Genomic DNA, 25,753 nt, shown 5'->3' on the forward strand with positions numbered 1-25,753 from the left:
ATGATTATGAACCTGGGGATACTACTAAGAGACTAATGTAGTTCTCAGGGGGTCCTGGTCAGTTACCAAGAGATCAAATTCTTCATAAAGAGGAGGTCTTTGCATGTGACTTCTTTTCTTTCAGTCTTTCTTCACATGGTCCCACATGCTATGAGATGGACCCTGGAAGCCCTCACCAGAACCCAGGAGATACTGATGCCAGGTTCCTGAGTCTTTAGACTGTATTACTCATCTTTAGGTAATTTATTATAGCTAAAGAAAATAGACTAATGGCTGGGGAGGTGATGCAGTAGTTAAGAGCATTTATTGCTCTTAAAGAAGACCTAGCATTCACATGTTTGCTCAGAATGGTCAGTAACTCAAGTCTCAGAGGATCCTGTGCCCTATTTTGGCCTCCACAGGCACTTCATGCATGTGGTGCACATACATATATGTAGATAAAACCCATATATACCGAAAATAAAAAATAATCTAAAAAAAAAAAAAAAAAACCACAATGAGAGTTTGTGTGGCTAAGTAATTTTCAGGCTAGAGGCTTAGCCAGGACACAGCTGCGTAGTTCTTCTGGTCTTGGCAAGGCTCCAGCATCTTCTGGTAGCTTTCCAGGGTCTGCTGATGTCTGCTGGCTGCAACCAGGATGAGTGAGCAGCTTGCCTCTCTAGCTGGTGAGGCCAGATTTCGCTCACAAGAGCAGATATCTGAGAGATGAGAGTCTTGGTGTTTACAGTTCTGGCTTCCAACTATGGACTTCACATTTGTACTGCACATGCCTTATCTACTGAGCCATCTCCCCAGTCCAACTTTGCTTCTCTCCGTGTAGTCTAGACTGTGCCATGACTTTCTCCTCAGGCAGGCCCTGCAGGTCTCACAGTCAACAAAGGCGCGTTCTTAGGCTCCTCTATTTTCTGTGAGTAGAAGACTTGGCTTTATCTAAGGGAAGTCATGGACCCACCGGCTCTGTCTAACTCACACATAGATACATTCACAAACATGAATACACATGCATATACATCCACAACACACACAAATACACACACATGCATTCCTTCCCACAAACATACACACAAACACATGCACTAACACAAATACCACAAATTCATACTCACAAACACACACGTATGCATGCCTCCTACACACACACATATATGTAGACACACAAACACAGAAACACATACATAAATGTGCACACATGAATACACACACATATACATCCACAATACACATATATATACATACTCAACACACACACACACACACACACACACACACACACACACACACACCTTCCAAAAAACTGCCACTGCTTGCTTCTGTCACACATTCACAACAATGAGAAAGGAGACCTAGTGTTAAGTTTCCATTTTCTCTTAATGTTTTTTTCTTCCTCACACTGTCCATGTAGGAGACAAGTGTGCAGAATGCCAGGTAACTTTACACAGGTGATGTTACCTTCACTGGTCCTTCAATCACCTATCCGATTTCCCCCATTAAGGCATTAGCACCTGACTCTGGAAGGACTGTGACCTTTCTGTGGAAAAACATATAATTTATTTTTCCCCTGCCTAAGGGATTAGATGATTATAAAAATGTGCAGAAGAAGTCAGGGTTGTCAATTCTTCATTCTAACTATTTGTGTTTTCAAGAGACCCGGGATGTCTTAATTGCCAAAAGATATTGTGAATTTCCACATGCAGCTGGGGAAGCCACTCTGCTGCCTGAAGGTACATGTGGAACAGCCAATGCCTGTGAGTTGCCAAGGACCTGGGGACAGGGTGAGAAGAGTGAGCATAATACCTACTTTTCTGTTGCTTTGATAGAATACCATGACAAGAAGCAACTTAGAGGAGAAAGGGTGTCTTGGGTCTGACACATCCAGCGGGATGCAGTCCTTCATGGCTGGGAAGACCTAGTGGCAGGAGTATCACACCAGCCTGGAGGTCAGGAAAGGAGGCAGAAAGTGGAAGCCAGGAACTGTGGCTTAGGAAGTTACAGCCAGCATGTTGGGAGCAGAGACAGGCTGAGGCTAGCCTAGCCTACAGAGTGGGTTCTAGACAAGCCAAGACTGCATCGAGAGACTCTGATTTTAAAAAATGGCATGGCTAGGCTGGGTTACAATCCCTAAGAGCCGGATCCAGTTACAAACTGCTTGAATAGAGGTCATACCTCCTAAGAGTTCCACAACCCCCAAAGAGGGCCACTAGCTGTGGATCAAGAGTTCAAACACATAATTATATGGGGGGGGCATTTTTATTCAAACTTCAATATTAAGAATGATTGTTAACTTGTAATATTTAAAAAGGAGTGCCCACGAGCAAAGCCAGTGATGGAGAGAGCAATCACCACCACCTCTGACTGAGGCATGCCTACAAGGAAGATCAGAAGGAGGTAAGATCCATGACAAAAGCCCACGTCCATGTGTGACACCTCTTGGGTTAGACCCAGGAAGAGTGGGAACTGGTCCTATACCTTACACTCACACTGGAGCCCTAGAACCAAGCAAGACCCAGGCCTACTAACAGAAGCAACATAGCCACTCTCTTGAATTATGAAAGTTTTTGAGATGACTTTTCATAGCCTGATGCAGCCTCTTTTTTTTTTTTTTTTTCCTGTGATATCCCTATGGGCTTACAAAAAAACTCACAGTGTAGTAGAAGGTGAGAGAACAACAAGCTGAGTGAGTACAGATAGGCCTGAGAAGTGTCCTGGTGAGGTGTGTGCAATGATTAGATGCTTCCGAGGATGTCTTTGAGCTCAGGGTTGAAAGTGTGCAGGAGTTAGGAGGACTTTAGGCCGAGGGAAATTGTCCCTAACAGCAAAGGCTATTGTGTGGTTCCAGGAAGTGAGAAGACATATGAGGGGCCCAGCACATTCCAATATGGCTGCATCCAGGGCATGCATGTGACGAGCTGAGATGGGCTGGGGTTTGAAGAGGAAGAGGTGCATCCACCTCCTGTTAAGGCTGTGGAAAATAGAGTCCGTTGGAAGGCCATGGAAACAACCAAAGAACCATGATGAAAACTGAATGATAGTATTCCAAGAATCAGCTTTAAGGACTCATTAGGATGCTTTCCTCCCTCAGGATATTGACCAAGTATTCAGGAGTCTAGCTGAGAATTCCTCACTGCTTACTGCGGTTCTAATCCCACCTGTCAGCCAAGAGGCCCAGATGTGTGGCTGCAGGAAAGGGGATGCCATCCAACACTCCATGCAGTTCAGAAAAGATCTCTCCATGGAAGTGCCTAGGTCAAACACAGAAAGGGATGTTTCCAATGACCTGGCTTTATCATAGAACAGCAGCATCCCTTACAGATGACTCCTATGTGAACTGACCTGGCCTCCTCTCCCTTTCATTTGTCAGGTGGACATCTGTCATGTGATATGTAAGAAATGAGACCCTGTATACGCACAGGTTAGATTAGACTCCTTTCTTGCAAAAGGAAGAAAGTCTTTAGTTTTTTTTTTTTTGTTTTTTTATTTTACAATACCATTCAGTTCTACATATCAGCCATGGGTTCCCCTATTCTCCCCCCTCCCATTCCCTCCCCTTACCCCCAGCCCACCCAGATCAGATAGATTATATCATCCATGTTTATAGATCAGATAGATTACATCATCCATGTTCAACTGAACAGTCCCATAGATAGGTCAATCATTTTAGACGATTTCTACAGAGAAATAATAGAATAACCCGAATTCAAGCACAAGTGAACAGGAAGAAAATGGCAGAGCTGACACTTGGCTGCTGCCCACAGCTCTGCATGAGCAGCTCCACAAAGGATGCCAGTCACGACCCAGTATACGCCTCCCCGCAGGACCACACTGAAGCTAGCATCCTTGGTCTCCACGCTGGAGATGGCATTTTAATGACACACGCAGAAGCAATTGTTGTTTTAAAAGAAACCACTGCTATTTGCTGAAAATATCACAGACACAGGTGTTCAGAAATATTTCTGTAACTATGATTCTATCACCCAAACCAATAATTCACCTGTTTAAATAAAATAGCAACAGGAAATCTTGCTAGTTGTGAAGTTTATTTAAAAAATCTAGAAAATATAATTTCTGATTTTGAAAAAAAATTGAATTATGGAGTTTTAGTGTAATTATAACCCATTTGTTAATGTAAATGCAGTGTGTGGTTGGATGGATACAGTAACATGGATGGTATAAATGTATGAAATTTTCAAAGAATGAATAAAAAGTCAGATGACTGACATAATAAAGAACAACCGCAGGACTAGTTTATAGATCAAATTTTAAGCAATTTGGCTCCTGGATTTTATCACTGAGTATCATTATTGTCTAGGAACAGAACCAAAATCTTCTTGAGTACCACTTGGAGATATGTTCACCCATTCAAAACAATGAAACAGGGCTGGAGTGATGGCGTTGCCATTAAGGGTGTGTAGTACTGCTCTTCTGGAGAGCCTGAGTTTGGTTCTAGCACTCAACCTCAGGAAGCTCATAGCCAGCAACTCCATCTCCAGGGACACCCCCACCCCCAACGTCTTACCTCCATGGGCACCTGCATACAAGTACACATACATACAGAGACACTTAAATGAAGATAAGTCTTTAAAAAAAAAACAATGGAATAAACTGATCTTAGATACACACATTAAAATCTTTGCAATGATATTCAACTTGATCTTCAAATTTCATAAAATAACCCATATTTCATCAGCTTCTTTCAGGAAAATAATTGCCCATTTTTATTTTTTTACAGCATCTTTTAGGTTCAGGTTTGGGGGATATTTCAATAAATTGGATATTAACAACTTACTACTAAAGATCAATACATAAATTTTCCCACTTTGGGACTTAAAAACACTTCTTTGAGAGCAATGTGGAAAAGGAAAGTCATAGAAATTCTTTCAAGGTGTGAGAAATAGCATTTTAGGCAACAAAAGCAACTGTTTTAATTAACCTTGGTTGTCAACTTGACTGAATCTGGAATCAACAGAGACAGTTTTCTGGGTATATAGAGAGTTTTTTTTTTTTTTTTTTTTTTTTTTTTTCCCTGAAAACATTAACTGTTGGCTTTTCCCAGAGTGTCTAGAACCTTCTGGTAGCAGCCCAGATATAAGAAGGCCAGATGGCAAAGCTGTTGCTTCTTGACTACCTGACCTAGCCTCTCACTGGTAGGTGCAGCTCATCTGTTGCTACCAACACCGCTGTGGCCATCTCTCTCTAACTTCAGAATCCAGACTTCCAACATGGACTGAAGACTAGAGGTGCGCCTCTGGGAATCCTCCAGGCCTTCAAGAGACCAGTCTGGTGAGGCATCAGGGTTCTCTTTCTCTCCACTGTGCAGACAGCTGTAGTTGGACTACCTAGACCATATCATGTAATCCACTCCTTTAAATATACATTCATCCTATTTATTCTGTCCCTCTGGAGAACCCTGATCATTCCAGAAAGGTCAACTCTCTCCTTGACCTCTACGCACTGCCCATGGCTGCTTTCTACAGAGGACAGACCTTACACCTTGCTTAGCTGAAATCACTCACCATGTGGTCCTTTATGAGAAGTTTTGTATCCCCTGATTAAAACAATTAAAGTAATCATAGGCAGCTCATTCTGTACAAAGAATCTCAAAGAGGATTTTATTTCTAGGATAGTAATGTGAGGATGTAGTGTAGGATATGGCCCTATGTAGTGGTTTGGCTATGTATTGTTCCTTTTAAAGGCTTGAGTGTGATATCAAGAGGTCGTTGGATAATAGGGGTGCTGACTTCAACAGTTGGCAAATGGGAGGTGGGGATCATTGGAGGAAGTTTGTCATTGGAGTTTCATGTTGAAGATCCTTTCTAGTGTCTTTTCTTCTTTGTGGCCATGAACTAAAGCTCTGCTCCAGCACATCTTTCCATCAGGATGCATTTTCTCACCATGGACCCTTAAACCTTGGACAGAAACTTCTCGAACTGCAAGCCAACTATGTCTTTCCTCTTTTTAAATTACTTCCTCTTAATGTTCGTATCAACAATGAGAAGCATGGGTAATGCACTGGTGATGATTTATATTGATTTTTAAACTACATGGATCTAGAGTCACCTTGGAGAAAAGCCTTTGGCCTTGTCTGTGGGGGGTTTCCTAGATTTGGGTAACTGAGGTGAGAAGATGCATCTTAAATATAGATGGCACCATTCCACCAGCTGGGGTCCCTGACTGCACAACTGGGGGAAAGCTAAGCTAAGCTGAGCTCTAGCGCTCTCTCTCTCTCTCTCTCTCTCTCTCTCTCTCTCTCTCTCTCTCTCCTCCCACCTATCTATCCATCTGTCTATCTATCTATCTATCTATCTATCTATCTATCTATCTATCTATCCATCCATCCATCTATCTATCTGTCATTTTTATCCATCATCTATCTATCTATCTATCTATCTATCTATCTATCTATCTATCTATCTATCCATCCATTATCTATCTATCTATCTATCTATCTATCTATTATCTATCTATCTATCTATCTATCTATCTATCTATCTATCATCTATCTATCATCTGCTACCTGACTATCAATGCAATATGACTGCTCCCGCTGCCTTCCGCTGCCTCCTGCGCCTGCCTCCATCACTCCTCCACTGCTGCCATACCTTCTCAGCGATGGTGGAATGTGGCTCAACCTGTCAGGTTGAGCCTGGCTTCCTGTCAGGTATTTAGCCACAACAATGAGGAGTTTAATGAAAACAACTCCATATTTGCAGGGACAAGCACACACATTTGGAGAGAGAACAAAACCCAATCTTCATTTGTTTCTAGGACTTTAGCTTTTCAGTTTCCCTCTCTCAATAAAATCTTCAACTCCACAGACTATCCCTCTAAAAGATTGGCTGTGGCTGCCATTTATCCCGCCAGGTTAACATTTCTGATGTTTACTTGAACAAAGCTTGTGCACAGAGCTATTTTTTGAAAGGATTAATTTTCATTGAGTATGCAAATCTACTTTAAATATAACAAAACCCCATGATTCTAGAGCACTGACCACTGGTGTGTGAGCTGACTTTTTTGGTTATTTAAATAGCAAAAGCACTGCCCAGCATGAGAGACAATGCTCCAGGGACAGAAGTCTTGATGAACTATCCTGGCAGAATAGAAACCAGACAGAAAGCAAGAGCCTTTGGAAGCAGCCTATGAATGGGCGGCTGTGCTTATCCGGAGATTTCCATACAGCTGAATATTGAACTCTTTAAGAAGCACACACAAGTTGTGAGAAAAAGGATTAGGAAAATTCTGGTTAATCTGGATCAAATTGTGGAAGTCTATTTATCAGACCTGTGCACCTTATCATTGTCCCTCCCTGACAGATGGGCCATGCCACCATTAGCATCTCTCAGGAGAAACTCCAAAATCTAGATATTCCCACACCCACTGTGTTGAAATAGAACCAATTACAATTTTCATCCATATGCCATCCACCCATCCATCTGAGAAGCACGCAGGTCTATTTTCAAGGCAGAGATCCTGCAAACCTCATTATTTTCATTTATTATACCTTATTATAAACGTCAAGTATTGAGTCATAACTCAAAAAAAAAAAAAAAACACATTGCTTTGCTTATTTCCCATAAATTGACTTCTAGCTCACAAGTACAGACCTTTCTAAGTAAGACTTTTAAGTCTCCATTTTAGGCTCACATTTGCAGAGTAAAAAAAAAAAAAAAAAAAAAAAGGAGAAACAGCATTTTGAGGTCTTCCTCAAAACCTGATCTTACGCTCTTTGAGTAAGCTTTTGCCATATAATCTCATGGAGACCTTGCCTAATTTACCAAGAAGGGTGGGGCTCACTTGGAGTCACCAGCTAAAAATCAAAGGTGGAGAGGAGACCCAAACTGTCTCCTTTATTAGCTGTTTCCTCTCTGTGTCAGATGAACTGCCAACACACTCAGATGTTAGCTCCGAGTTCCCTAATTTCCAGGTAAGTCAATGTTCATTTGATCCCACTGCATTATCCCAGTGCCCCAGCCATGCATTTTCTGGTAACTATCATCCTTTAGTTATTCTTCATTTTTCTTCTCTTCACTCTCCTTTCTTCCTCACAATTTAATTGTTAATTCAAGCAAATGTGAGCTAAGTTACTCCTCCTCGGGCTCCATGTCTCCAACCTGGGATCCAGTCTAGCTCAGGAGCCAGGGTTTAATCTTCTGCTCACTCTTTGAACTCAGAATTCTACCTTCTCAGCTAAGTTTGCTTTGAGTCTTTGCCCTTAAAGACCATCATCCCTGGTCCATGCTCTGGTGTCTGGGCCCACATGCCTGATATACCTTGAGTCTCTGGTTTCTCATTGGATCACATGTGTTCTTCCTCACCATGGCCTCCTCTGATGTTCACATTCCTCTCCTATCACACTGTGCTTCTCCTCGTCTCCCTTTAACTCCCCAAAGTCTGGTTGGTACTCTGTGAGAGACAAAGATTCTAATGAGAATGCAGACCATGTCATAATATTCTTTATCCTAAAGGGGTAGGGGACTGTCTGACCCCTACTGTGGTGCAGCTCCACACACATCCATCCTTTGTGCATTCCCAACAAACACAACTATGCACCCTGCTCAGGGATTATAAATCTCTAATTCCATGTGTTAGCCTCACTTTAAAATGGTTTTGATGGATGTATGTAACTAGCCTACACAGGCCTTGCTTTGTCTAAGACTAACCATTGTCAGAATCCATGGAATCATGACACAGTTATTTCTGGTTGAAATTTAGAGATGTTATAGATCAAATTACACCCCCTAAAAATTCCTAAGTCCTATGTTTCACAATGTATCATTATTTGGAAATGCAATCATTATAGATGCAGTTAATTAAGAGTTGGTCCTCCAGGCAAAACCGTAGTCCAGTGTTGTGTCCTTATGAAAAGAGGAAAATTGGAGCTAGAGACAGATCTGCAGAGGACGAACACCGTGTTGAGATGAAGGGAAAGACTGGAATAATGCTTCTACAAACCAAGAAATACCAAAGATGGCCAGCAGCTGGGGAGAGACCCAGATAGATTTGCCACAGCCTCAGGGAGGCTGTCAGAACCATGCTTAGAGTAACATGCCACCTGCTGTTCTGAGCCAATCAGGCTGTCACAGAGGTATGGAAGCTACAAATGAAAGCAGGCAGCATGGGACAGCGGGCAGAATGAGCAGGGTGAATGGGAGACAAGCAGATTTAGATCTTAAATATCAAGCATCATCATGGAGAAATTAAATGCTGTGGGAAGCCAAAAAGAAAGAATAGCATATTATATTTACTACAAACTGTTGCATGGTTTCTAATTTGTATTTAAGCAAATGTTTCTAATAGTGTGGAATACCATGTGTTTTGAAGGCTATGAAGGTGAGATACAGTCAAGAGATCTTTTGGTTTTCTCGTTGGTCACATATTTTGCTTTTGATTCCAAATGCTTATTTTTCAGGCTGTGTTAATCCACAAGCATCCTTTGTGATATAGGGAGAAAGTACAAAGCCGTGGCTTGAGCTATATTTATGCTTAGGAGAGACTTAATCCCAATTATCCAAATGGCTTTGGCCCCAAGCCTCTATTTGATATTTTTAGCTAAGAATTAGCCTCAGGGTTTACTGGAAAATTCAGAGTTCCGAATTATCTGCAATTCTCATCTTTCCATCTCTCTCTCTCTCTCTCTCTCTCTCTCTCTCTCTCTCTCTCTCTCTCTCTCTCCTTCATTAGAACAAAGTGCTTTCTCATTCAGGCCCTTGACAATCTCTGATCTCAAGTCTGAGCAAGTCCCCAGCACATCAGCAGCCTATACCAATGGCAGCCAGCAAAGTCCTTGGAGTTTCCATCTGTCTTTCTTCACAAATTCCTCTCTCTATCCCTCTGCTTCACAAATTCTGCTTGTCCTTGTAAGCCACTGTCTTCACCTCAGTGAAGGTTTTCTTTGTGTATGTTTGTTGATGTGAGTGTGCTGATGTGTGTGGGCATGTGTGTGCATGTGAGTGTGAAGACCAAACCCAGGCACCTTGTTTTGTGAGATAGAGTCTCCCAGTTTCTCTAGACCAGCTAGCTGACCTTCCCAAGGGACTGGCTTGTATATATCTTTATTAGTCTCCCATGTCAGGTTTCCAGTTGAGATGGCCTCAGCATCCCCAAACCACAGACAGAGGAGCTGAGACAGAAGTTAAAAACTTTACTGAATGTCATCCATCTGATGTTTTGCAGTGGTGTCCAGGAACGCACTTAACCACGACACTACAGAGATTCTAAGGGCTAGCCAAATGAGTCAGAAAATGAGCCTCACCTTAAAGCAAAGTGAATAGATGAAGACACAAGACCCCTTGCTGCCTGATCCCTTTATTTCTGGTATCTTCTACCGGAGTTATTCTCTATGTCAAGACCCCTCTGCCTGACCCCAGTAGGCTGTCTCCTGGAGAAGCCTCCTGCTTAATCCATGGTGTTTCTTGCTGCTAGTTCAGGCTTCTGCCAGGCTGCTTCCTCACCTGTCTCCCAATAACAGTGCCATTTCCCACTGGTCAGACAGCTTCTTGGGGTCTGGACCTTTCTGTCTTCATTTTAAAGAGGAGGAGCTGCAATGATTTTCTTTCATCCAAAAGGTGTGGACAAACATTTTTGGGAAGGAAGCAATGGGTTACACACCATAAGAAGGCTGTTCAAAGACCATGGGACAAATCAATCAAAATTGATTCCACTTCTATTTTAGTAGAGTTCTATTTCCATGAAGAGACACCATGACCAAGGCAGCTCTTATAAAGGAAAGTGTTTAATTGGGGGCTTGCTTACACTTTCAGAGATTTAGTCCATCATCATCATCATCATGACAGGAATCATGATGGCATTCAGGCAGATATGGCTCTAAAGAAGTAGCTAAAAGTTCTACATCCTGATCTATAAGCATCAAGATTACAGATGTGTGTGTGTGTGTGTGTGTGTGTGTGTGTGTGTGTGTGTGAGAGAGAGAGAGAGAGAGAGAGAGAGAGAGAGAGAGAGAGACTGGGCTTGGCATGGACTTTTGAAACCCCCCATCCTTCCAATCCTTTAAAACAGTTTCACTCACTGGCGACTAAACATTCAAATATATGACCCCATGGGGGCCATTCTCATTTAAACCATCACAGCGTGTTTAACAGATAAACGTAGCAGAATGTCAATGCAACACTCAACAATGAAGCACAGATAAATATGTGTGCTAAAGAGTACATCACATCCACATAAGGTAACCACTCCACAGGGTGATGGAGTAAGTCTGACACTCTTTCTAAACACCAGGACCATAAAGGTCAAACTGTCTTTAAGATTAATCCAATCAGTTACACTGTTAATTAAACTGTAAGGTGAGACAAACTTACTATTTGCTTGGAAATTTTCACCCACAAATAGTTCACATGACTTGGGTGTCATTGTTGGTTTATGAGTCTGTGTGTGTGTGTGTGTGTGTGTGTGCGCGCGCGCGCGCGCGCGCGCGTGCGTGTGTGTGTGTGTGTGTGTGTGTGTGTGTCTATGTATGCATGTGTGTGTATATGAAAGAAGATAAAGAGCTACCTAATGCTACATACACATCCTGAACCTTCTTCCCTATGCTCTTCTCAAACAGAATTCCATGACATTCCCATTTTCTTTTAATGCCCAGCACACAAGCCTCCTGTAATGTGGCCATACAAGTTTGTCCATCTTTTATGTATAATTGTTAAAGGTGCAGAAAAGGGGCCCTGAATCTGCTTCTCTCTCCACAGAATCCAGAGGGAAAAATAGGACTGAATATGCTCAGAGACTTGAAAAGGAACTAAGAGGAAATGGCAATGGTAAGTTGGAAAGCTCTATGTTTGTAGAGAGCCAGAATCCTGTAGTCATAATTTCCTATTAAAAAACAAACAATCAAAACTAATGGGTGGCTGGCCATAATGCCTTGCTTTTCTTTTCTCTCAAGGAATATTTCAGATGCAGTGATGTTTCTCCAAATTGATGCCCCATTGAAAACTGGACACTAGGGAGTAAATGGATGAGTTATCAGCTCCAATGTGGGATTTTGCTGTGTGGTCAATGGGGATGGAACCGATGCTTCAGGAGCTGTTTCCTCCCTGGGTTCTCTCACATTCTTCATATCTCACATTCTTATACCCATTCATAAATATTTACTTTATACCTATTGTATTGAATGGGCCCTGGGACTTTCCAAGTGGGATGCTAAACTTAAGAATTCATCCCGTTTTCCTTGGACACAAATGCACATTTTGGATCATAGAAATGCAGATTCTGGGAGCTCTCAGGGAGTGTATTTCCATTAGTCTCCCAGAAGCATCAACACTATTCATCTATGGAGCTTCCCTTGAGTTCTAAGATGGATGGCTACTGCTTACATACTTTTTAAAGTGCCCATTTTAATGGCCCCACCCACTGACACTTTGATTCTGTTGGTCAGAGTGAAAACCATATTTCTGTTAACAGCTCTCAGTGGATTGGCTTGAGCCCATGTTCCCTAACTGACAAGGCCCTTGGGCTCCTAATTAAAACTCAAGAATTCACTGTGCTCATGAGGCAGCAAGGTGAAGGAGACACAGAGGTTATAACAAAGGATGGAAATGAGTGAGTGAGGTGACCTGCGTGGGACACCCTGGCTTAAAGGCCAGTGTTGGGACCAGGCTGTCTTGCTCTAAGATACTATACTGTGTATTCTGGTAGTTCTGCTTCCTGCGCTTTAGCCCAAGAGACTCCATTTTACCAGTAGCTTTGTCCCAATTTTTAGGATAAGAGGTTACACTGCATCCGGAGTGCACACAAACAGCACCACCCACACTGTGCCCCAGCATAGACTGATAAGGACCTTATTCCTGGGCAGAGAAGGGAGTTGCTTTATAAGTGTATTGGGGATGAGTTGGGACTATAGAGGCACATGAGTGTTTTAAAACCATTCCAGGAAAACCAAGTCCAAAAATGCACTGAGCACACCAGACCTAGAGAAGGATGTGGCTTGCTTACTTGGACCCCAGAAAAAGGAGTACACTCAACACTGTGATGACAATATTTTGTCTTGCTCCTTAACCTCTTTGTAGCTATTCAATAATGCATATTTATTATATATGTTGTAGATATAAAAACCCATGATGTATATGTATATGTATATAGATTTATAGTGTGAGGTGTACTGTGTGATCTAAAAGTTAATATAAATGATTAAGATTTTTTGGGAAAAAGAACCATATTTCCTTGTCCACAACTATCAAGGGAAGTAGAACTATCTAGTGAATTGCTGCCAATTAAACCTCTGTACCTTATGAATTTATTGCCATTCAATAAATTCTGACACAGATATGTTCTTCTGCTTCTGACTTAACATGATCATAACCCAGTAATCAGAGTCCTAAAAGAGAGAGCCCAGTTATATCCCTATAAAGTGCCTTAGGGTTTCATAGGCCTCCCTTTTATCTATATGATTCTTGGTCTATCAGCTAAGGCCCAACTGGTAGAGTTGTCCCTTCTCTAGATGTAAAAAACTCTGCTGCTCAGACAGTAGAAACAATGCACAGCTCCTGTCTGCAAAGAGGTTTGCAAGGGGTACTGCAGGAGGGGCAAGAAGTAAGAACTCTCATGCACACCTTCTCCAAAGTGGCCTTTGCTATTTGAGTGATTAGGACAAGAACAGTGATGGGCTGCTACTAGTGTTTTATTTGCACCTTATACATTTATGTTATGAAGGATGAACAAACACTCCTGCCTCTGGAATGAGGATCTCATTCTATAATTTGTGCTGGTATTGTGTTCCCCAAAATATTGTGCATGCTAATAAACTTATCTGGGGTCAAAGAAGAGAACAGCCACAAAAATTAAACATAGTTGTTAGGCAGTGGTAGCACACGTCTTTAATCCTAGCATTCTAGAGGCAGAAATCCCTCTGGATCTCTGTGAGTTCAAGACCACATTGGAAACAGCGAGGCGTGGTGACACATGCCTTTAATCCCAAGAAGTGAGTCTTTAATCCCAGGGAGTGATGGCAGAAAGCAGAAAGATATATAAGGTATGAAGATCAGAAACTAGCAGCATTTGTCTGGTTAAGCATTTGTCTGGTTAAGCTTTCAGGCTTTGAGCAGCACAGTTCAGCTGAGATCCATTTGGATGAGGACACAGAGGCTTCCAGGCTGAGGAAACAGGATCAGCTGAGGTATTGGCAAGGTGAGGTAGCTGTGGTTTGTTCTGTCTCTCTGATCATCCAGCATTCACCCCAATACCAGGCCTCAGGTTTGATTTTATTAATAAGATCATTTAAGATTCTTGCAACAATAATTGCTGCAGATACATAAAATGAGGACAAGCAACAAGGGCAGCTATGGTAGGGCAGCCATGGTAGAGCTTATGACCCCAGTCATGACTAAGGATCACTTTCAGGTTGAAGTTGGAGGTTAAAAGCCTCTGTGTCAGCTTATTCACTCCCTGACCCTTCCTTAAAACCTTTAGTGTTTTACTGTGTTCTTCTGAGCGTAATAGTTATATATTCCCATCTTCCTGAATCATCAGCAGCGAGGCTCTCCAGTGAACACCAGACAAAAGGCCACAGTCCTATCTTCAAATACTTGCTGCTAGGTCTTAAGAAAAAAATGAGCATGAATTCGAGTTTGATTGAGAGTGTCACTTCAGGGAATACCCCGTCTACAAAAAGAACATATTCACAACACACTGAGACTTTCAGAGGGTGGGGTTGACTTTGCATTCCCTCTTCCCACAACATGACCCACCCCTAGTACCCCCAGCACTGACACTGGCTCTGCAAAAAGAGCTCAGAAAACCCTAGAAAAAATTATTTCTAAATAACCCACACCAACAGGACAGAAGTCATTTAATGTCATTACACTAATCTCACAATAGTAGAACTCTACAGGAGATGGATCAAGTGGAGCCTCTCAGGATGCTGAGGCTTTACCTTTTCCTGAAGCTTCTCTTGGTCTCCAGTGTCCTCCACATCCTCTAGCTAACGTTTCATGTTCTCTCTCCTCTCTGTGACTCAAGATCTCCATTTCAAATCGCTTTGATCTGCTCATGACTAGCAAGGCTTTTAACCTCGCAGGTTACATTAAGAGAAATGCGATATCATTATGTAAAGTATGTTTCATCTTCCTGTCTTCTTTTGTCCTTCTGTGCTGTTTTAAGAGGGAAGCATCTGCTTCAGCAAGTAGTTGAGTGTACATTGCATCTTCTCATCTCTATTCATCTCTTTGAAGAAACTCAGGACCATAAGACTCCATATGACCACACCCAGGAACAAGAGAAAGAAAAGAAAGGCAAGGCCTCTGGGCAGAAAGCTCACTCTGTGTCCTGCTAGGCAGATCCTCTGGAAATCTCAGAGCTTAGAGCCAGGGTATTCCTGTGAGGGTGGTGGTATGTCATTGCTGACAATTCTCCTTTTAGTGCAAGACTTTCTGTCTCTGTGGTATAGAAGAAAAGATTTATCCATTGTTTTTATGGGCAATAGACAGTGACTCTGTGTCCACCCCAAACACATGTACCATGCTCAAAGGCTGGCATCAAATTGAATGTGAACAGGCACACTGGGGATCTATAAGATGATCAATGGCGTGGGAAAGTCTTCATGGCTCTTGTGACTCAGAATAGACAGATGATATCAAAATTCTTAAAATAGAGGTTTTCAAGTGAAAAGAATAACCTACTCTGATTTCTATCTGTACTGCCAATACATTAGAAGTTGGAGGTGTAGGAATTGAACACTGACAAATATAGAATTATTTTCATGAAAATATCCTGATATATCAACATTTACAGTTTCATTTGTTTTTTTTTCCTTTGGCAAAAAAAAGCAATTTGGGGGTAACTCTTTGAAGTAATGTGAATATATATATATATATTTCTAGGATTTTTAAAAATTTTTCCCTGGGTTTTGGCAGCTGTCATACCACTACCTTATTACATACAGTTTTTTTTTTTTAAGATTGTGTTTAATTTGTCTATGTAGAACTCAGTTCAAAAGTTTTATCGGTGAAATTGTAGATTATTAATGAGCATGCAATTATGACAACACCATCAACAATCACGTCTGACCACTGATGAGCAAGCTCTCTACTGGAGATTGTGTCTGTGTGTGAAGTCAACCAACAACAGACTCCTGCTCCTTCACCCACGCCCTTATGCACAGTGGGACATGAGCACAACACGGGCATCAGGATGGGAACAATGAACCTGGTCTTGGTGGAAGAGAAATGTCAAATCGGTATGTCTATTAGTAACCTTTCTGTCACTGTGATATAATACCCCAATAAAAAGAAATGTCGGAGAGAAAGGGTTTATTTTGGCTTACAGATCCAGGAGGATAGGGTCTGTCTTGGCAAGAAAGTCATAGCAACAGGCAAGAAAAGCATGATGGAAAGAACAGGAAGGAAGCTGATCACATTTTCATCCACACACAAGAATCAGAGAGAGAACAGGAAGTGAGGCCAGATAGTAAAAACTCAAAGCCCATCTCCCAGTGATATACTTCCTCCAGCAAGGCTCTCTCTCTCTCTCTCTCTCTCTCTCTCTCTCTCTCTCTCTCTCTCTCTCTCATCAACTTGGCACAAGCTAAGGTCATCTGAGAAGAGGGAACCTCAAATGAGAAAATGCCTTCATGTAAAATTGACCTGTGGGCAAGACTATGGGACATTTTCCTCACAGATGATTGATATGGAAAGGTCCAGCTCACTGTAGTTGGTGCTGCCCCTAGGCGGGTTATCCTGAATTGATAAGAAAGAAGGTTGAGCAAGTCAAAAGGAACAAACCAATAAGCAGTGTTCCTCCATGGTCTCTGCTTCAGTTCCTGCCTTGAGCTCCTGCCCTGACATCTCTTCATGATGAACTATAATTATAGGCTGCAACAAGGTCTTTCCTCCCCAAGTTGTTTTTGATCATGGTCTTTATCACAGTAACAGAAAACTAACTAAGATGACCTCCTAAAAGTTCCAAGAAGATCCCTTTTACTGGGGACCCGGTGTTCAAATATATGAGGCTATGAGGGGTAGTTTTCATTCCAACCACCACTGTCTGTCACGTGGAAGAGATTCACATTCACTCCACTATGGTTTCCTTCCAATATTCTTCCCCAGGGGATATATGATCAACCAATTTCCACTTAACTGACAAGAGACACTGTTAACCACCCCCAGTAAAACATATGGCTGAAGGCCCTTCCAACGCAATAAAATGTGAATTATTTTATTAATGAGGTTGACATATACATGTATATAAAATCCTGTATCCAGTTAATAGCTCTCCTGTTTCACATATTTATGATACACTCTCCTATTGTCATGTTAGGTCCTGTATGATGCATTTTGGAAGCAGGAAAGTGTCTAGGTCATATTTGCATCAACACAGTAAAATCAAAACACAAGCACCAGTTTCCAGTGTTGGCAAACCGTGGCCAATCTATAAGCAAGTGAACCGTAACACAAAGGAAACTAAAAATTCGCTGATCCGAATGTTAGAAAATGTGTCTTCTCTGCAAAACCACAAAAAGGGGACCCCAAAGGCCACCAGCTGAGGATGTTCACAAATAAGGTGGCTATTCGAAAAACAAAGTGTTTTAAAAATCAGGCTGAAGAGAAGACACAGACGTTAAGAGCCTGTACTGTTCTTGAAGAGAATCCAAGTTGAGTCTCTAGAAGCCATGATGGGAGGTTCACACCACCTCAAGCTCCAGCTATAGAGAAACCAATGCCCTCATGTGACCCCCATGGGCATGTGTGCACATGCGGTTGTGTACACACGGGCACACATAGGCACACACACACACACACACATACACACACACACACACACACACAGAGTGCATTAAGGCTGGAGAAATGTCTCAAAAGTTAGGAAAGCAATGCTTTTTTTTTTGTTTGTTTTTTTGTTTTGCAGAGAGCTCCAGTTCAATTTCTAGGACTCATATCAAGCAACTCACAATCCCCTATAACTCCAGCTCCAGAGTATCTGGTGGGCACTGCACTCATGTGGACAAACCCATGCATACACACACACACACATACACACTACATAATTAAAATTAAACTAATCTGATAAAAAACACCTCTGATTTTTTAATATTAAATTATAATATCCATTAGAAAAAATCATGCAATTCAGCAGGATATACAGAGTGACCTAATTCCTTGTGGTATGACACACATGTTGTAGCCCGCTAGGTTTCCTAGTGGCTATTCCCAGCAGGACTACATAAAAAGTTGATTGGACCATGGGCCTGAGTATCAGGTGTTTGTAAAGGTCCACACTTGGCTGTAACTAGCAAGGGGGAGGTCTTTTGCTCCACACCTCAGCATTGTTATAAATAGGCCTTTGGACTAAAGTTCTGGGCCCCTTTGGATAAAGATCCAGGCCCACCCGAGTCTATCCTGTGTTTTTCCTCTGTTTCTCTCCCCTCTATTTCTAACTAAGTCTCTTATCTCTCATTCCTCAAGAGTCCCTGGGGTAAACAATGGTGGGGGCTGGTCCCCCCTCCACACTTGGCTTGATGCAAAAGAATATATTTACGTGAGCTGAAAACCTGGAAATAAATCAGTAATGGTTACTACTGTACATTAAAAATGGAGTCTTCACAGGACTGAGCTGGATCTGTGACTGGAATACACTGTCCCCATTAAGTGGGACTTAATCACACTGTGAGAGTGAGGGATTACAATCCTAACCCGAGTGTGATGTCTAGAGGAGGGGCTGAGTCTTAAGAGGAGATTAGGAATAGATAAGATCACCCACCCACTCACTCAAGGCCCCAAGACCCTTGTCCTTCTAAGAAGAGAATGTAAAGGAAGCCCAGGGGCATGCTTGCTTGTGGATGCATGCTCCTGTGCTTGTCATAGGATGCTCTGCTCTGTCTTGGTCACTGTTAGTGATAAAACCAGACTAAATCTCCCCTTTCCTTTGTAATTTACTCAGTTGGTGGTGTTTTGCTGTTGCAACAGGGAACAGAGTAATGTGCCCATAATTAAACACAATTATAGCTTGTTAACATTCAACTTCTTATAGAGATGGCATGGTTGTCAAGAATGGGGTTCTCTTTTCAAAATCTGGGTCAGAATTCACCTGGATTTATGACTTACGCAGTAAAGCCAAACCCTGCTGACAGTCTTTCTGATGTATAAGCAACTGTGCCTCTTGATTGATTTGGGGGGAGGGCTGCTTCAAGTCACTTGAGTTCAAAGTTAGGAATGTGACCACTTGTTTAAAAAGGTGATTTTTGTTTCGGTAGATGGAGAGATAAAGCAGCAGCAGGTAAGAACAAGCAGCTCTGGCGGAGGACCCAAGTTCAGTTACCAGCACTCAAGTTGGATGAAATCACAGCTGCCTGTATCTTTGGCTCCAGGTGATTTGATGCCCTCTTTTGGCCTTCAGGGGTATTGAACTCACGTGTGCATATACACATAGATATATACACACAATTTAAAATATTTTTTAAAAGAAAATATTTTAAAAAGGAAGTAAAAACCAACAAACAGTGGTAAGAATGCATGGAAAACAGAGCTCTGGTACATCAGTGTCATCACCATGCAAAACAATATGGAGGTCCCTCAAAATATGAAATGTTATGGCTGCTGGATGAACATCTAACTCCACGGTGCAGCGACTCCTCACCACGAGAAGAACGACCACCACGCGAGGATTCTTCTCAGATCACACTTTATTGGAGCGCCTCTTGATTGAGGGAGAGCAGGAGGTGAGGGGCCCCGAGGACTAAACTGCAGCTGCTTATATAGGAATCAGGCAAACTGCCTACTGTGATTGGTCCCGCCAGAATGCAAGCACGGAGCACGGATAGGCTGAGGACATAAGGTCAATTACATAATGCATCGCAGTCACAGGACACGTAGTCTGAGAGCATAGCCAAATATGGATTAGAAAGACTGTAAACAAATACACCACAGAGATACTTGAAAGACTGTAAACAAATACACACAGAGATACTTGCACATCTGTTTATGCACAGACATTCACAATAGCCAGCTAGGAAAGGTCTGTGAACCAATGAGTGACATATAAATACACACACACACACACACACGCACGCAGCATGTGTGCGCGCGCGCGAGCGTGTATGAAATTGATCATAAGAAGAACAAGAACGCCGGGTGGTGGCACGCCTTTAATCCAGCATCGAGCAGAGCAGTGGATCTCTGTATTCGAGCAGCTGCTACAAGTAGTCCAAAAGGCGCAAAGCTACACAGAGAAACATCTCGAAAAAAAAAAAAAAAAAAAAAAAAAAAAAAAAAAAAAAAAAAAAAAAATTCATTTCAGAAAATTACATAACAGAGTTATCAATAAGCAAAAAAAACAAACACTGAAAGCAAACTTTCTGCATTTGTGATCTGATTTGCATAAATACACAAAAATATACATATTAATCAGAAATAGAAAAACTGAAAAATGAACAGTGGCAAGAAAGGAGAAGGGAAGGTGGTGAGGATGCAACTACACTTGTAAGTAAAAAACACTATGAAACTCATCACTAATAATGATAAAAAAATTAGCATCTAAAAAAAAAAAAGCACAGACTCTAATTATCTTTCTACAATCTTAACAATGGCTTTCACTTTCAAGATATTTCATTTTTTTTTTTTTTTGGTCTGTGTAGTGTCTGCATGTGTACAGATGCACAAAGAACAGGAGAGGGTGTCAGATGTCTTGGAGCTGAATACAAACATTTCAGGGCTGCCAACATGGAACACTTGGATCCTCTGAAGCATAGACTCTTAATGAATCAGCCATTCTAATATCTGAGATAACCATTCTAAATCAATTACAACCAAATCTGTATCAGGAGCTAGGGATGACTTGTATTGACTGTCACCTTGACAGGGTCTGGGAACATCTGTGAGACATGTCACTGAGCATGTCTATGAGGAGTTATTTATACTGGTTTGAGGTTAGAAGATATACCCTAAATGTGGGTTATCCCCATCCCATAGACTGAAGTGTCCTGACTTAATAAAAAGGAGAAAATAGGCCGAGCGGCAGCATTTACCTCCCTGTTTCCTGACTCTGTATGTGATGTGACCAGTTGCCTCACATTTCTGGTGTCATTTCTTCTCTGTCAACATAGGCTTTTCCCTCAAACTGTAAGCTGAACCAAGTATTCCCTTCCTTGGGTTGATTTGGTCAGGTATTTCGTTAAAGAAATGAGTTAAGTAACTAACATGGATTCTTCTCCATGCTCTCGTCTCTCGGGCTGAGCCTGAATCCCTCTTAGAGCAAATCTTCTTAGGGTGCATCTAGGGAAATCTTCAATAGCACCAGCTATGTGTGAACTAAGTTTTTGAGCACAGCTCTGATGTTCCCTGGGCTGATGTCCTTCTTCCTCCCTTGCCAGAGCTTTCTGCTCAGCAAGATGTTCAGAAACTCCAGATGGACCCTCTCCCCACCCCTCATGCTAGAAGCATTAGTATTAATCTCTATTGATTTTCAAGTAGACATAGTAAGGTAAAAGTGCAATTCTGAAGAGCTTCCACTGCTCCAGGGCCTTTGCTATCTTGCAGCTTGTTAATTTATGCTCAGTCCTAATTCTTCCTTACTTAACACAGCTCTACATTTGTGACCTGAGATTTTAGACTCACTTTGTAGCTGGTCTGTACATTACTACTCAAAAAGACAGCGGGGGTACAGTTACCTATTCTGATTATTAGTTACCCCATCCTACAAAACACAGAGAAGAGCCCAGCTGCAAAGCAAACAGGTCATCATTCTTACGCACTCCAGGGTCCATGTGCCAGATCCACTGATGCCAGTAACCAGTCTCAGAAGACCGTCATTGAACACTGCAATGGTTGGTTTTCATTGTCAACTTGACACAGTCTAGAATCACTTGGGGAGAGAGTTTCAGTGAAGCATTGTCTAGATAAATTGGCCCTGTGGGGATGATCTTGATTATGTTAGTGGAGATGAGAAGAATCACACATTATGGGAAGCATCATTCTGGTCTTGAACTGTAGAAGAGTAGAAAGAAAGCTAGCTGAACACAAGCATGCCTACGTTTATTGACTCCTTCCTCTCTGCTCTTGACTGTGGATGTGGCTAGTTGCTTCAAGTTCCTTACATCTTGACTTCCTGGCAATGATGGACTGTAACCTAGAATTGTGAGCTAAAACAAAACCTTTCTGCTCTAAGTGACTTTTGTTGGGTATTTTATTATAGCAACAGAAATGTGACCAGATAAGCCTGCCCCTCATTTGATCCTGGGGCCCAAGGACCACCTACTCTTATGTTGCATGCAGCTTATTATTTCTTTACTAACATGTCTCACAGCTCTCCTGAGACATTTAACATTCCAATATTGATGGAATCCTGGCCAGGACAGAGGACCAGGGATACTGAAGGAATTAATCCAGTTTTGCCTTTAATGAACCCTGTTTGGGCTATGTATGATGTGACTTCAAATTCTTGGTGCTATGGTGCACTGTTGGAGCACAGACAAGATCAGATGGCTGGGAGGACTTCCTGGAAGAGGAGTTTCCTGAAAGTATAGCCCACTAAAGAAAGTGCGAAGAGCACCTTAGGAAGCATGAACATGAAGGAGTCACAGAATGAAATTACCTGGAAAAAGAAACCTGTGTGTATGTGACAGCGCATGTGTGGGTCCACCAGTGTGTATACCTGAGTTAGAGGCCAACTTGTGTGGGGAGTGATGGGTAAGAGGATATGCAGATATCTGCATAGGCACAAACTGTACACATCCTGGGGACCCAAAATAAGAAGTGTTAAGGGACTGGAAAGAACCAGCGTGACCTGACAGCTACTTCCTCTATCTCCTTTCTTAGCCCTAATGGCCATGAGACCTCTATTCTTACAGAAAACTGCACAGTAAGTATGGTGGTTACTTTTCTCATGGTGTGACAGAATAACATATGAAAGCAAAGTGAAGAAACATTTGGTTGGGCTCACAGCTTGAGGGTGCAGTCTACCATGGTAGAGAAGGTAGAAAGAATGATGAGGCTGTTCACACCGTGTCCACAGCCAGAAAGCAGAGAAAGATGCTTGCTGGTGCTCAGCTCACTTTCTCTCTTGTATTCAGTCTGGGGTCCTAGGTCATGGAATGGTTGCGCCCCAGTCTAGAGTGGATCTTCCACCTCAATTAACCCAAATCTAGAAACTCATATGCAGACAAGCCAAGAGAAGTGTGTCTTAGGGTATTCTGAATCCTGTCAGGTTGTCAATCAAGATTAGTTACCATGGTAACATGGATATTAGATACATCGCCAAATACATCAGACCTCTCAACTCAATACATTTGCTAATGTTCCCTTCTATGTGACCATGTGTGTGCTTACCCTGTGTGAGTACAAAAGAAAGGACTTCATGCTAGGGCATCAGTTTTCAAACATGCTAGAATATCCAGAAAGCAGAAAACTATATGTTTATGAGTTGTTGAAGTCCTTCAGCTAAATAGCAGCATCTACATGGAAATTCTTCATCAGCTTCAGGAAGCCTAGAAGAATGACTTAAAGACCAATCTCTGTCTTCACCAATGGTGAGTCCTTTGACAGCAAGAACAGTGGAGGAAGGGAGCCCCTAGGAATAATATTTTTTAATTTTAAAAATTCTTTTAGAATTCCATAACTTTATTCAATATGTTTTGATCATACTCATCATTTCCCCTGCTTTTAACAGCTCACTGAATCTAATTAGTGCTGCCCATATGCACATGAATGTAAGGCCATTTACTGAGCATGGGCAAACTACTACAGGTCACATTACTGAAGAAAAGATTCTCTTGATCCCAGAAGCCATCAACAGCTGCTAGCTTCTCAGCTAGGGGTGGGGACTTAGGAGCACTTCTTTCCTCCATGCTGGAATGTTGAGTATTATGACCTTGTGCAGGTTTACACAGGCAACTGTGGCTGTGATGAATTCATGAGTACAGTGGCCTTGCCATGTCCTGAAGATACAGTTTCACTCCAGTCCTAAACCCCAGACTCTAAAAATCTTTCATTATCTCTTTTGCCACTTTCTCTGAGCCCCAGGGGAAAGAGGTATGATTGCAGATATTTAGTTTAGAGTTGAGCGCTCTGGAATCCCTTATTCTATGCACTTTGACCAGTTGTGAGTTTCATTAACTGCCATACATTACAAAAAGAATCTTCCTTCCTAAATAATAGTAGTAAGTTATTCTCTAATGCCTATGACATCTTCAGCCATGAGTTCTTAGCCAGGTTATGGTACCAGACATGAGTTCCATCCTGTGGAGGGGGCCTTAAATCCAATCAGAAATTATAAAACATTCATGCCATCATGGCACCAGTGGACATATCTTGCCAAGCCAATTTGTATTGTAACTCCCAGGCTTTGAAACTAAGACATGATGATGTTTTTTCTCCAATTTCCTGTATAAAACCCTCAAGCACCATGAAAGCTATTCAACAAGGAGGAAGCTTCCAAATTCAATAATCATTGCCAATGTTCATTTGCATTGTTTTGTGAGACAACAGCCTGGCAGTCTTGGCCTTTGAAAACCTTTCTTTCTGATGTCTCTCAGGTGTTAGGTGTGATTTGTTATATATACACACATTCACCCAACTTTGAGTGAAAAATTTGTCAACATTACATAAGCTAATCTCACAGTTTCTCAATTAGAGCAAATAACCAGTTCAGGGGCACCACACGCAGGGCCCTTCTGTGGTCAGTACTTGTGTCCCTGCTTTTCTGTAGCTTTTTCCTTCTCTCCATACCATTCGCATCCTTCCATCTTCCCTCTATTTTCCTGACCCTTCCTTTAGTCTAAGGGCCATATAGCAGTCATAAGTTTTTCTTAGTTGGTCCATGGGGTGACTTTGTGAGCAGCTCATACCATCACTATATTCCGGTGAGCATTCACCTGGCTTTGTTCCCCTAGAAATCTTACCAAGGGCCAAACACATCTTCAATCACTCCTTTCAGGGAAGCTTCAGCTGCTCTATGTGGGAGCATATAAGGGCAGGTATTCTCCAAGGAGCAAGGGATGAGTTATTGAGCAAATTAAGCATAGCTGGGCACCACCAAGTCTTCCCTATGAATCTTGGAGAGAAAAGCAGACCTTGCCATCTCCTTCTTCAGTGTTCTTCTCCCCCAACTCTCTCTCTGTGTATGTGCATACATGTGAGTACACATGTGCAATTATGCATGTGGAAGCCAGAGGTAAACCTCAAGTGTTATTCCTCAGGGAGACAACGATCTCATTTTTTTCAGACCGGGTCCCTCACTGGGACTTGAACCTCACCCAGTAGTCTAGGCTGTCTCATCAGCAAGCTCCAGAAATCTGTTTGTCTCATCTCCTCATTGCTGGGACTACAGCTGTGTGCTCCATGCCCAGAATTGGTATATGGTTTCTCGGGGGCCAATCTTGGGTCTTCGTTCTTTTTCAGTGAGCACGTCACCACTGCATGGTCTTGCAGCCATCACCGTTCCCAGCCAACACCAGACAATCCCCATTATTATCTAGCTCTTTTTGAAGTGAGTGGACTTGTACCACTCTGTGTCAAAGGGTCCTGCCCTCGGCTCCCTCAGGTTCTGATTTGAGGCGAGACTGTCCATTTGCCTCTCATTTGGCGGGAGGCCATGGGATTAGTCTCAGAGAGCTGCCCTCAGGCACACTCAAATGCCAGCTTTACAGAGGATCTAAAAGCTGCTCTTTGAACTACAGAGCAGAGGCCTCTGGAAGCCGGAGGGTTGGCGGACCACAAGTCCAGGAGAGAGTTTAAAGCTTGGAGCCTTATACCCAATTAAATCCAATCAGTTTGGCCAACGTCCTGAAAATATTTTTTACAGGAAGGAATAAAATATGCCTTGC

At 42.2% G+C, this 25,753-nt stretch overlaps 1 long non-coding RNA gene across 2 annotated transcripts; it reads left to right on the forward strand.

Moving 5' to 3' along the window:
* Nucleotides 1-1,296: 1,296 nt before the first annotated feature.
* On the forward strand, nt 1,297-19,333 carry LOC114702665. Of its 2 annotated transcripts, none has more exons than XR_005089772.1 (6): nt 1,297-1,772; nt 2,300-2,385; nt 5,146-5,277; nt 11,697-11,765; nt 15,958-16,177; nt 19,190-19,333. It is a non-coding gene; the product is annotated as an uncharacterized LOC114702665 (long non-coding RNA). The 2 variants fall into 2 exon arrangements; XR_005089773.1 differs by having other exon boundaries at nt 5,201-5,277.
* Nucleotides 19,334-25,753: the final 6,420 nt, after the last annotated feature.

This window comes from Peromyscus leucopus, chromosome 22 (genome assembly GCF_004664715.2).
Source record: "Peromyscus leucopus breed LL Stock chromosome 22, UCI_PerLeu_2.1, whole genome shotgun sequence".
NCBI classification, from domain to species: domain Eukaryota; kingdom Metazoa; phylum Chordata; class Mammalia; order Rodentia; family Cricetidae; genus Peromyscus; species Peromyscus leucopus.